A 10,521-nucleotide genomic window follows, 5' to 3' on the forward strand; every position below is an offset into this window, starting at 1 on the left:
TATATATCTTTTAATCCCCTCTGCTCTCTTTTGGCAGGTGACTGCACCAAAATGCACAGTAACAATCTGCTGAACGCATTTCTGATGCCTTTTACCATTTCTGCGCATTATTTATCTAAATTTGAAACCGGTTTTTCTGCTTTTTTTTTTTATAGTGTTCTACAGCAATGCTAGTACTTGTTCTGCACTTGTATTTTTTTTTGCTTTTTTTTCCCTTCCCCTTTCAAATGCAATTTTCATGCTCCCCAGAAAATTCTGTAAAAAAACCCGCAAAATTCAGCAGCGTCTATAGAAGCAGAGAAACCGAAGCACAGGAAACATTATCCACTGCCTGAGCTGCAAGACCGTGTTCCCACACAGCAGAAATGCGCTTTTTCACGCAAAATGGGTGTAATTTAATGACATTTCTGGCCGTCAGGGTATCTAAAGACCTTGCATAACCGTGCAAAAGAAATACTCTAAATCAAAAACATAAAAAAGTGAAAGAATAATTGGAGCTGATTGCGAGTATGTGTTTTGGTGCAAAAATGCTGCAGGGGAAAAATAACACTCCAGTGCTGATATCAACCCCTCTTATAATGCTCCAATACTGATATAACTTCTAGACGTTACATATGTGACTGATATCCGCCCCTCTTATAATGTTCCAGTGGTGATATAACCCCAGACATTACATATGTGACTGATATCCACCCCTCTTATAATGCTCCAATACTGATATAACTTCTAGACGTTACATATGTGACTGCTATCCGCCCCTCTTATAATGTTCCAGTGGTGATATAACCCCAGACATTACATATGTGACTGATATCCGCCCCTCTTATAATGTTCCAGTGGTGATATAACCCCAGACATTACATATGTGACTGATATCCACCCCTCTTATAATGCTCCAATACTGATATAACTTCTAGACGTTACATATGTGACTGCTATCCGCCCCTCTTATAATGTTCCAGTGGTGATATAACCTCCAAACATTCTAATAATATATAATATTTATTCACTTATATAGCGCTATTAATTCCACAGCACTTTACATACATTGGCAACACTGTCCCCATTGGGGCTCACAATCTAAATCCCCGATCAGTATATTTTTGGAGTGTGGGAGCAAACCGGAGTACCCGGGGAAAATCCACGCAAACACGGGGAGAACATACAAACTCCTTGCAGATGTTGTCCTTAGTGGGACTAGAACCCAGGACCCCAGCGCTGCAAGGCTGCAGTGCTAACCACTGTGTCGCCCACATTACATATGTGACTGATATCGTCCCCTCTTATAACGCTCCAGTGCTGATATAACCTCCAGACATTACATATGTAACTAATATCAGACCCTTTATAACGCTCCAGTACTGTAATAACCTCACTTTACACCATATGTGACTTTCATCATGCTTGGTACATGTGTTGCGCCTATTTGAGCATTCGCCCTGCTGGTATCGAGCATCGGTGCGTGGTCGTGCTTGCTCGTCGCTAGTGGGGATGTGTGTGGTGGAGGCTCCAGCTTTCACAGGTCGGATGAGGTGTGCACCGTTGGCCTCCGCTCAGGATGGATGCGATCACGTCCCTGTTCTTCGGTCACTTAATCTGACTTCAGCAGAGAGGAACCGAAAGAATTGGAACACAATGTTGCAGTCAACGCTGGAGCCGGACCTGCTGCATATACCGGTTAATACTTTATAACCTATCACATTCACCTGAACAAGCTTGGGGCCAGCACTAAAAAAAATGAAAGGCTGGTGAGAGAATTCAGCTCTGAAGCTGCAGCATCATTAATGCAGCTCTATAATATAACCAAGGTGTAACTGTAGAAATAACCCCTGTATGTATGTTTGGTGTGTGTGGATTTCATCCGGAGCAGGTCCGTGCAGAGGACGTTGCTGTGTGGGATGTGTAACATGGGGGTAACTGCCGCCATTTAACCTTTGTCCTAGACCTTCCTATTCCATAACATGAGCTGAGTGCAGCGCATCACCGAGACCTCAGAGATTTCATTCTCCAACGGAAATGAGGATGTCAGGACTATAACCTGGGGTAATCCCCGGGGGAGTATGAGCACCAATCCGGCCCAGTGCTTCCAGCACCACAGTATCTATCAGCAGAACACTCCCTCCATATACCGATACTGGCACCTCCGAGCCTGAGCCCACCGCAGGAGGGAGGGAGGGTCGGGGGATAAATCCTGCAAACTTCAGGAGCCCCCAAGATCGGGCTGCCCCCTGTCTGCTGGTTGGGTGTCCTCCACCATTGGCAACACCAGTGCCCAGAAATCTTTTTGCTCACCCTCTTCCAGCATTGCCCTTTGTTGCCGCTGAGGATATAATGGGATTTTTTTATTATTTATTTTCTACCTTTTTTACGGTCGGGAGTTTGTGGAAATTTGTTGTTTTGTTGAAATAACAAAAAAATAATAAAGCAGCTTCATTTCTCCGTAGAAGCGAAAAAAGAAAAACGAAAAAAAAAACCCTCCCAGCGGTGGCCGAGGCCGCTGCAGTCGTGTTCATGACGTGTGTCCGTGTATATTCTCTCCCCGCCGCTTCTTGTCATGACCATTTGTAAACTACATTTGACATTAAAGAAGTATAAATCTGTGTTTGTCCTCGTTACTGCACAACAATCTCTGCACGTCACATCCTCGACCCTCAACGTCCAGATCCTGCCATACGCCAGTGCCTAACTGCTGGGGTGCCTAACTGCTGGGGCACAGCTGGCAACAAGGAGAGGAGTCACCATAAAGGAGTCTGACAAAGCGGATGTAGGAGGTGGTCGAGCCCTGCAATGCAAAGTGTATGGTTATGGAGAGTTAATGTCTTCTGATGATTGCTAAATGTGTATGTTGATAAGTTATGCTGCTCGCTGGGTTCAGGTTCCAGATTCAGGAGACTTATCAAAACCCGCCACCTGCTAGTTTGGCTGAGATAGCGACAGTATAGAAGTGATAGGGTTAAAGAGGTAGTGATAGATGTGGAAAAAGGACGGTTGGGAGATCTCGAGAGGGATCAGTCTAGAATAGTGTTTGAGTGTGAGAAGTTGTGGCCTCGGTGCTGGAGCCAGTCGGGGAACCCTGAGGTAACCTCAAGAGATCTGGAGCCTATGGCACACCCCGACGGGCTTAAGAGAGTCATCCGGCTAGAGAACCGCCGGAGCCCAGAATTGGACAAAGGTGAACAAAGTCAGGGCGAAGGAAAAACAGACTCTGAAGCTTAAGGAAGAGATCCAAGGAAGGGAAGGCGCACAGGTCGAGAGGTAGTGCCCTACACTGAGAGGAAGCAAAGGAAAGCCATGTCTGTTATACCAGGGTGAAGAATAAAGTGAACTTTCTGGTTGGCTAAGCAAGCACTGGTGTGGAGTACTGACTGTCTACGACAATGATCACCTGTGGGATGAGAGACACCGGCCTGAAGAAACCAGTGTCGTGCACCCCACCAGAAGTCCTATCCGCACACAATGGCTCCTTAGTGAAAGAGTGCGGCACGCCGGCGACTCAGGGCCAGCACCTCCCTTCACATACACAGTGTGCAGGTATGTGACATTGGCAGCACAATTTCAGCCCTTATATTTAACTCTGAAACGATGCAGCATTTGAAAAACATAGTTTAAGAAGCCACCAATAACCAAGACCCCCAGGAGCCTAGTCAGACAGGTGGGGCCCGGCCGATTGTCCCTGCCACTGCCCCTGAGTGACAGGTCTCTCCGAGTGTGTGTAGTCTGACTTGTCACCCGTGCAGCTCGATCCCTGGCAGTTTTTACATTGTTTTTTTCTGAAACGCCGCACTGCTGCAGAGTCCAAGAAACCGGGCTGAAATGGCAGAGCCTGATACATGCTGATACCGAAGCTTGTGGACCGAGCTGATGTGTCCACTGTCAGGTTCTCTTTAAAGCTGAAAGAAAAGACAGTTTTGTAAAAGGCCTGAAAGTTTTCTATTAGAGGGAAGCTGTCTGTGGCTTCATGCTGCACAAACCATGGGCAGCAGGCATCTGAGCGGGCCAACTGCAGCCAGGTAGAGTATTCTCAGAAACGCTCCAGCCCGGACTATAGGGACAGACTTGACCAGTACAGGACGAGAGGAATCTGTCAACGAGGGGTCAAAGTCCACAGGGAAGTATTGAGGGTACAGGAGGAGAGCGGACCCTGCCCACGAGGGCTCACAGTCTACTGGAAAGGGGTGAGGGTACAAGAGGAGGGAGGAAAGGGGTTAGCGTACAGGAGGAGAGGACCCTGCCCACGAGGGGTGAGGGTATAGGAGAGAGGACCCTTCCCACCAGAGCTCACAGTCCACAAGAAAGGGGTGAGGATATAGGAGAAAGGACCTTGCCCATGAGGGATCACAGTCTACACTGTATGGGTGGGTGTACAGGAGGAGAGAGGAACCTGTCCGTGAGTGCTCAAAGTCCACAGGAAAGGGGTTAGTCTACAAGAGAGAGGACCCTGCCCGTAAGGGTTCACAGTCCACAGGAAAGGGGTGAGGGTACAGGAGGAGAGAAGACCCTGCCCGCGAGGGCTCACAGTCTACAGGGGATGGGTGAGGGTACAGGAGGAGAGAGAACCCTGCCTGCGAGAGCTCACAGTCCACAGGAAAGGGGTGAGGGTACAGGAGGAGAGAGGACTCTGCCCGCAAAATCTCACAGTCCACAGGAGAGGGGTGAGGGTACAGGAGGAGAGAAGACCCTGCCCGCAAGGGCTCACAGTCTACAGGGGATAGGTGAGGGTACAGGAGGGGAGAGGACCATACCTGCAAGGGCTCAAAGTCTACAGGAAATGGCTGAGGGTACAGGAGGAGAGAGAACCCTGCATGCGAGGGCTCACAGTCTACAGCCGATGGGCGAGGGTACAGGAGGGGAGAGGACCCTGCCAGCGAGGGCTCACAGTCCACAGGAAAGGGATGAAAGTACAGGAGGAGAGGGCCTTCCCAACGAGGGCTCAAGGTCCGCAAGGAAGGGATGAAAGTACAGGATGAAAGGAACCTGCCAATGAGGGTGCAAAGTCCACAAGGAAGGACTGAGGGAAAAGAGGAGAGAGGACCCTGCCCTCGAGGGCTCACTGTCTACAGAGGATGGGTGAGAGTACAGGAGGAGAGAGGACCCTGCCCAAGTGGGTTCACAGTCCACAGAAAATGGGTGATAGTACAGGAGGAAAGGACTCTGCCCACGAGGGCTCAGTCTACAGGAGATGGGTGAGGATACAGAAGGAAAGTGGACCTTGCCCACGAGGTCTCACAGTCCACAAGGAAGGGGTGAGGGTACAGGAGGAGAAGAACCTGCCAACGAGGGCTCAAAGTCCACAGGGAAGGTTTGAGGGTACAGGAGGAAAGAGGACCCTGATCAAGAGGACTCACAGTCCACTGGAAATGGGTGAGGGTTCAGGAGGAGAGAGAATCCTGCCCGCGAGGGCTCACAGTCCACAGGAAATGGGTGAGGGTACAGGAGGAGAGAGGACCCTGCCTGCGAGAGCTCACAGTCCACAGGAAAGGGGTGAGGGTACAGGAGGAGAGACGACCCTGCCAGCGAGGGCTCACAGTCCACAGGAAAGGGGTGATGGTACAGGAGGAAAGGACTCTGCCAACGAAGGGCTCACATTCCACAGGGAAGGGATGAAGGTACAGGAGGAGAGGAACCTGCCAACGAGGGCTCAAAGTCCACAAGGAAGGACTTAGGGAAAGGAGGAGAGATGACCCTGCCCGCGAAGGCTCACAGTCTACAGCCCATGGGTGAGGGTACAGGAGGGGAGAAGATCCTGCCAGCGAGGGCTCAAAGTCCACAGGAAAGGGGTTATAGTACAGGAGGAAAGGACCCTGCCAACGAAGGGCTCACATTCCACAGGGAAGGGATGAAGGTACAGCAGGAGAGGAACCTGCCAACGAGGGCTCAAAGTCCACAAGGAAGAACTGAGGGAAAGGAGGGGAGAGGACCCTGCCCATGATGTCTCATGGTCTACAGAGGATGGGTGAGGGTACAGGAGGAGAGAGGACTCTGCCTATTTGGGTTCACAGTCCACAGAAAATGGGTGATATTACAGGAGGAAAGGACTCTGCCCACAAGGGCTCAGTCTACAGGGGATGGGTGAGGGTACAGGAGGAAAGTGGACATTGCCCACGAGGGCTCACAGTCCACAGGGAAGGGGTGAGGGTACAGGAGGAGAAGAACCTGCCAACGAGGGCTCAAAGTCCACAGGGAAGGATTGAGGGTACAGAAGGAGAGAGGACCCTGCTCAAGAGGACTCACAGTCCAATGGAAATGGGTGAGGGTACAGGAGGAGAGAGAATCCTGCCCGCAAGAGCTCACAGTCCACAGGAAATGGGTGAGGGTACAGGAGAAGAGAGGATCTTGCCTGCGAGAGCTCACAGTCTACAGGAAAGGGGTGAGGGTACAGGAGGAGAGAGGACCCTACCTGCGAGGGCTTACAATCTACAGGAAATGGCTGAGGGTACAGGAGGAGAGAGGACCCTGCCCATGAGGGCCCACAGTCCACAGGGAAGGGGTGAGAGTATAGGAAGAGAGAGAACCCTACTCGTGAGGACTCACAGTCTACACAGGATGGGTGAGGGTACAGGAAGAGAGAGGATCCTGCCCAAAAGGGCTCACAGTCTACAGGAAAGGGGTGAGGGTACAGGAGGAGGGAGGACCCTGCCTGCGAGGGCTCACAGTCTACAGGAAATGGGTGAAAGTACAGGAGTAGAGGACCTTGCCCGTGAGGGCTGACGGTCCACAGGAAAGGGGTGAGAGTACAGGAAAGGACCCTGCCCGCGAGGGCTTACAGTCTGCCGGGAAAGGGTGAGGGTACAGGAGGAGAGAGGAACCTGTCCACGAGGGCTCAAAGTCCACAGGAAAGGGGTTAGTCTACAGGAGAGAGGACCCTGCCTGCGAGGGCTCACAGTCCACAGGAAAGGGGTGAGGGTACAGGAGGAGAGAGGACCATGCCTGCGAGACCTCACAGTCCACAGCGGAGGGGTGAGGGTACAGGAGGAGAGAGGACCCTGCCTGCGAGGGCTTGCAGTCTACAGGAAAGGGGTGAGGGTACAGGAGGGGAGAGGATCCTGCCCATGAGGGCTCACAGTCCACAAGGAAGGGGTGAGAGTACAGGAGGTGGAGAGGACCCTGCCCGCAAGGAATCACAGTCTGCAGAGGATGGGTGAGGGTACAGGAGGAGAGACGATCCTGCCCACAAGGGCTCACAGCTCACAGGAAAGGGGTGAAGGTACAGGAGGAGAGAGGACCCTGCCTGCGAGGGCTTATAATCCACAAGGGATGGGTGAGGGTACAGGAGGAGAGAAGACTCTGCCTGCGAGGGCACACAGTCTGCAGCAGGGGTGGGGAACCTTTTTACTGCCGGGGGCCATTTGGAATTTTATACCAACTTTCGGGGGCCGCACAAAATTATCAACTTGAAAAGGACCAGGCTATATTTGGTCAAACAATTAATTAACTCACCCCTAATGTGGTGGCTGGAGCGGCTGTGATGTTTGGTGATATTGATCATTTTGTTTCTCACAATTGCTTTTCCAGGTTTGTCTTGGTCTGGAGAGGCTGGGGGCATATACATCACAGGAGACAGTGAGGCATATACATCACAGGAGACACTGAGGCATATACATCACAGGAGACACTGAGGCATATAGATCACAGGAGACACTGAGGCACATACATCACAGGCGTGGCTGCCTCATATACTTCCCAGAAAAGGCTGGGGCGTATACATCACAGGAGAGGTTGGGGCGTATACATCACAGGAGGGGTGTATACATCACAGGAGATGCTGAGCATGGACAGTACTAGTGGCGGGCACAGACAGCACCAGTGGCGGGCACAGACAGCACTAGTGGCGGGCACAGACAGCACTAAGCGGCAGCACGAACAGCACGAGGCGGCACAACGGACAGCACTAGTCGGCAGCATCAACAGCACTAGGCGGCAGCACGAAAAGCACTAGGCGGCACAACGGACAGCACGAGGCGGCACAACGGACAGCACTAGTTGGCAGCACAGAGGACGCTAGTTGGCAGCACAGAGGATGCTAGTTGGCAGCAGAGACAGCGCTAGGTGGCAGCACAGACAGCGCTAGGTGGCAGCACAGACAGCGCTAGGTGGCAGCACAGACAGCGCTAGGTGGCAGCACAGACAGCGCTAGGTGGCAGCACAGACAGCGCTAGGTGGCAGCACACACAGCGCTAGGTGGCAGCACAGAGAGCCGTAGCTGGCAGCACAGAGAGCACTAGCTGGCAGCACGGAGAGCACTAGCTGGCAGCACGGAGAGCACTAGCTGGCAGCACGGAGAGCACTAGCTGGCACAACGGACAGCACTAGGTGGCAGCACAGAGAGCACTAGCTGGCAGCACAGAGATCACCAGTTGGCAGCACAGAGGGCGCTAGTTGTCAGCACAGAGGGCTAGTTGTCAGCACAGACAGCACTAGGTGGCAGCACGGAGAGCACTAGGTGGCAGCACGGAGAGCACTAGCTGGCAGCACGGAGAGCACTAGCTGGCAGCACGGAGATCACCAGTTGGCAGCACAGAGGGCGCTAGTTGTCAGCACAGAGGGCACTAGCTGGCAGCACAGAGATCACCAGTTGGCAGCACAGAGAGCACTAGGTGGCAGCACAGAGAGCACTAGCTGGCAGCACAGAGATCACCAGTTGGCAGCACAGAGGGCGCTAGTTGTCAGCACAGAGGGCACTAGCTGGCAGCACAGAGATCACCAGTTGGCAGCACGGAGAGCACTAGGTGGCAGCACGGAGAGCACTAGGTGGAAGCCGGCGGAGGCACTAGGTGGCAGCACGGAGAGCACTAGGTGGCAGCACGGAGAGCACTAGGTGGCAGCACGGAGAGCACTAGGTGGCAGCACAAAGAGCACTAGCTAGCAGCACAAAAAGCACTAGGTGGCAGCACAAAGAGCACTAGGTGGCAGCACAAAGAGCACTGACAGTGACAGCATTAGAAGGCAGCACGGAGAGCATTAGGTGACAGCACTTGGAGGCAGCAGGGAGAGGCACTATGTGGCAGCACTGAGAGCACTAGGAGGCTGCACAGATTACACAGCATTGAGGGGTTACACACAGTACTAGGGGGTACACAGCACTTGGGGCAACACACAATACTAGGGGGGGTACAGAGCACTGGATGAGGGGCAACGATGGGTTGTATACTCACAATACTAGGGGAGGAGGAGTCACACCGCACAGGTCCGGGAGGCATGTACAGCAGGGAGGCATCTGCTGCACCTCTTCTGCTATGACTGGAGCACAGCGCTGCTTACCCCGCCCACAAGGTAAACCATCAGCACTCGAGCACAGTCCCGGGTTCAGTCTAGAATGTACGTGCTGTAGTCAGGTCCCGAAAAGAGCACGTACATTCTAGTACGGGCTGCAATCAGGATCTGGAAAAAGCCTGTACATTCTAGCATCTACCCAGAACGCACTGGGATTTTAAAGGGCCGGCGCCCGCCAAGAGCTCGAGTGCCGCTCAAGCACTGGGGTAGCCTGGAATGTGCCCGGGGCCGCATTAAATGTCATCGCGGGCCGCATACGGCCCCCGGGCCGGAGGTTCCCCACCCCTGGTCTACAGGGTATAGAGAGAGGACCCTGCCCGCGAGGGCTCACAGTGTACAGGGGATGGGTGTGGATACAGGAGGATCGAGGACCCTGCCTATGAGGGCTCACAGTCCACAGGGAAGGGGTGGGAGTACAGAGAAGAGATGACCCTGCCCACGAAGGCTCACAGTTTACAGGGGATGGGTGAGGATACCGGAGGAGAGGGTAGAGTTGGTCGTGGGATGCTATAGTGGAGTTAGGATAGCTGCAGGTCCTGAGGAGAGCAGTCAGTGAGTGAGGCAGGAGATCTGTGTTTCCTCCGCTCAAATCAGACTGATGGGAATATTGCAGCGACTGCACTCGTCTATCGGGCACGACTCATCAATGCAATTCAATGGATGCAAGAAAAAATCGGACGCCGCATGCATGTCCATGTGATATCCGTGTGGCATCCGTTTGGCGTCCGTGCGAAATTATGCGACATCCGTGTGACATCCATGTGATGTCCATGTGATATCTGTGTGACATCCTTGTGACGTCCGTGTGTCGTTCATGTGATGTCCGTGTGACGTTCATTTTTTACAGACCCCTCGCCATTCCGTAGCGCAGAACACTGTAAACCCTCCTGTAAATGATTGTTGTATAATAGCTGCTGAGAAATAAACATGTCATACTGATGAGAGGAGAGAAATAATGGCACTCGCACCGCAGCCGCATGACATACAGACAACCAAGCGGATCTCACCGATCCCGCTCTCCTGGATCTTATACGCCAGGTGGGAGATCCCTTATAAATACTTCTCTGTGGTTTATATTATTCCTCGTGATTAATCGGGGTGTCTAATGTCCGGTTAACCCCTCGTGTCCTGGGTATCAGGCCGAGATTTACTCCTCAGGGTCACATGAGATCTCGTTACCGTTTCCGTCACCGCACACCGTCCCGGTGCATCCCCGGTCTGACAGTGTCTGGGTCCCAGAGTTGTGGTGTA

The 10,521-nt window shown here is 52.7% G+C and overlaps 1 long non-coding RNA gene across 1 annotated transcript; it reads right to left on the reverse strand.

The window, feature by feature from the left end:
• Positions 1 to 1,010: 1,010 nt before the first annotated feature.
• Positions 1,011 to 9,306, reverse strand: LOC142248860 (uncharacterized). Its single transcript, XR_012724951.1, has 3 exons — positions 9,153 to 9,306; positions 7,438 to 7,533; positions 1,011 to 2,782 (listed from the first exon to the last, which is right to left on the reverse strand). It is a non-coding gene; the product is annotated as an uncharacterized LOC142248860 (long non-coding RNA).
• Positions 9,307 to 10,521: the final 1,215 nt, after the last annotated feature.

This window comes from Anomaloglossus baeobatrachus, chromosome 8 (assembly GCF_048569485.1).
Source record: "Anomaloglossus baeobatrachus isolate aAnoBae1 chromosome 8, aAnoBae1.hap1, whole genome shotgun sequence".
NCBI classification, from domain to species: domain Eukaryota; kingdom Metazoa; phylum Chordata; class Amphibia; order Anura; family Aromobatidae; genus Anomaloglossus; species Anomaloglossus baeobatrachus.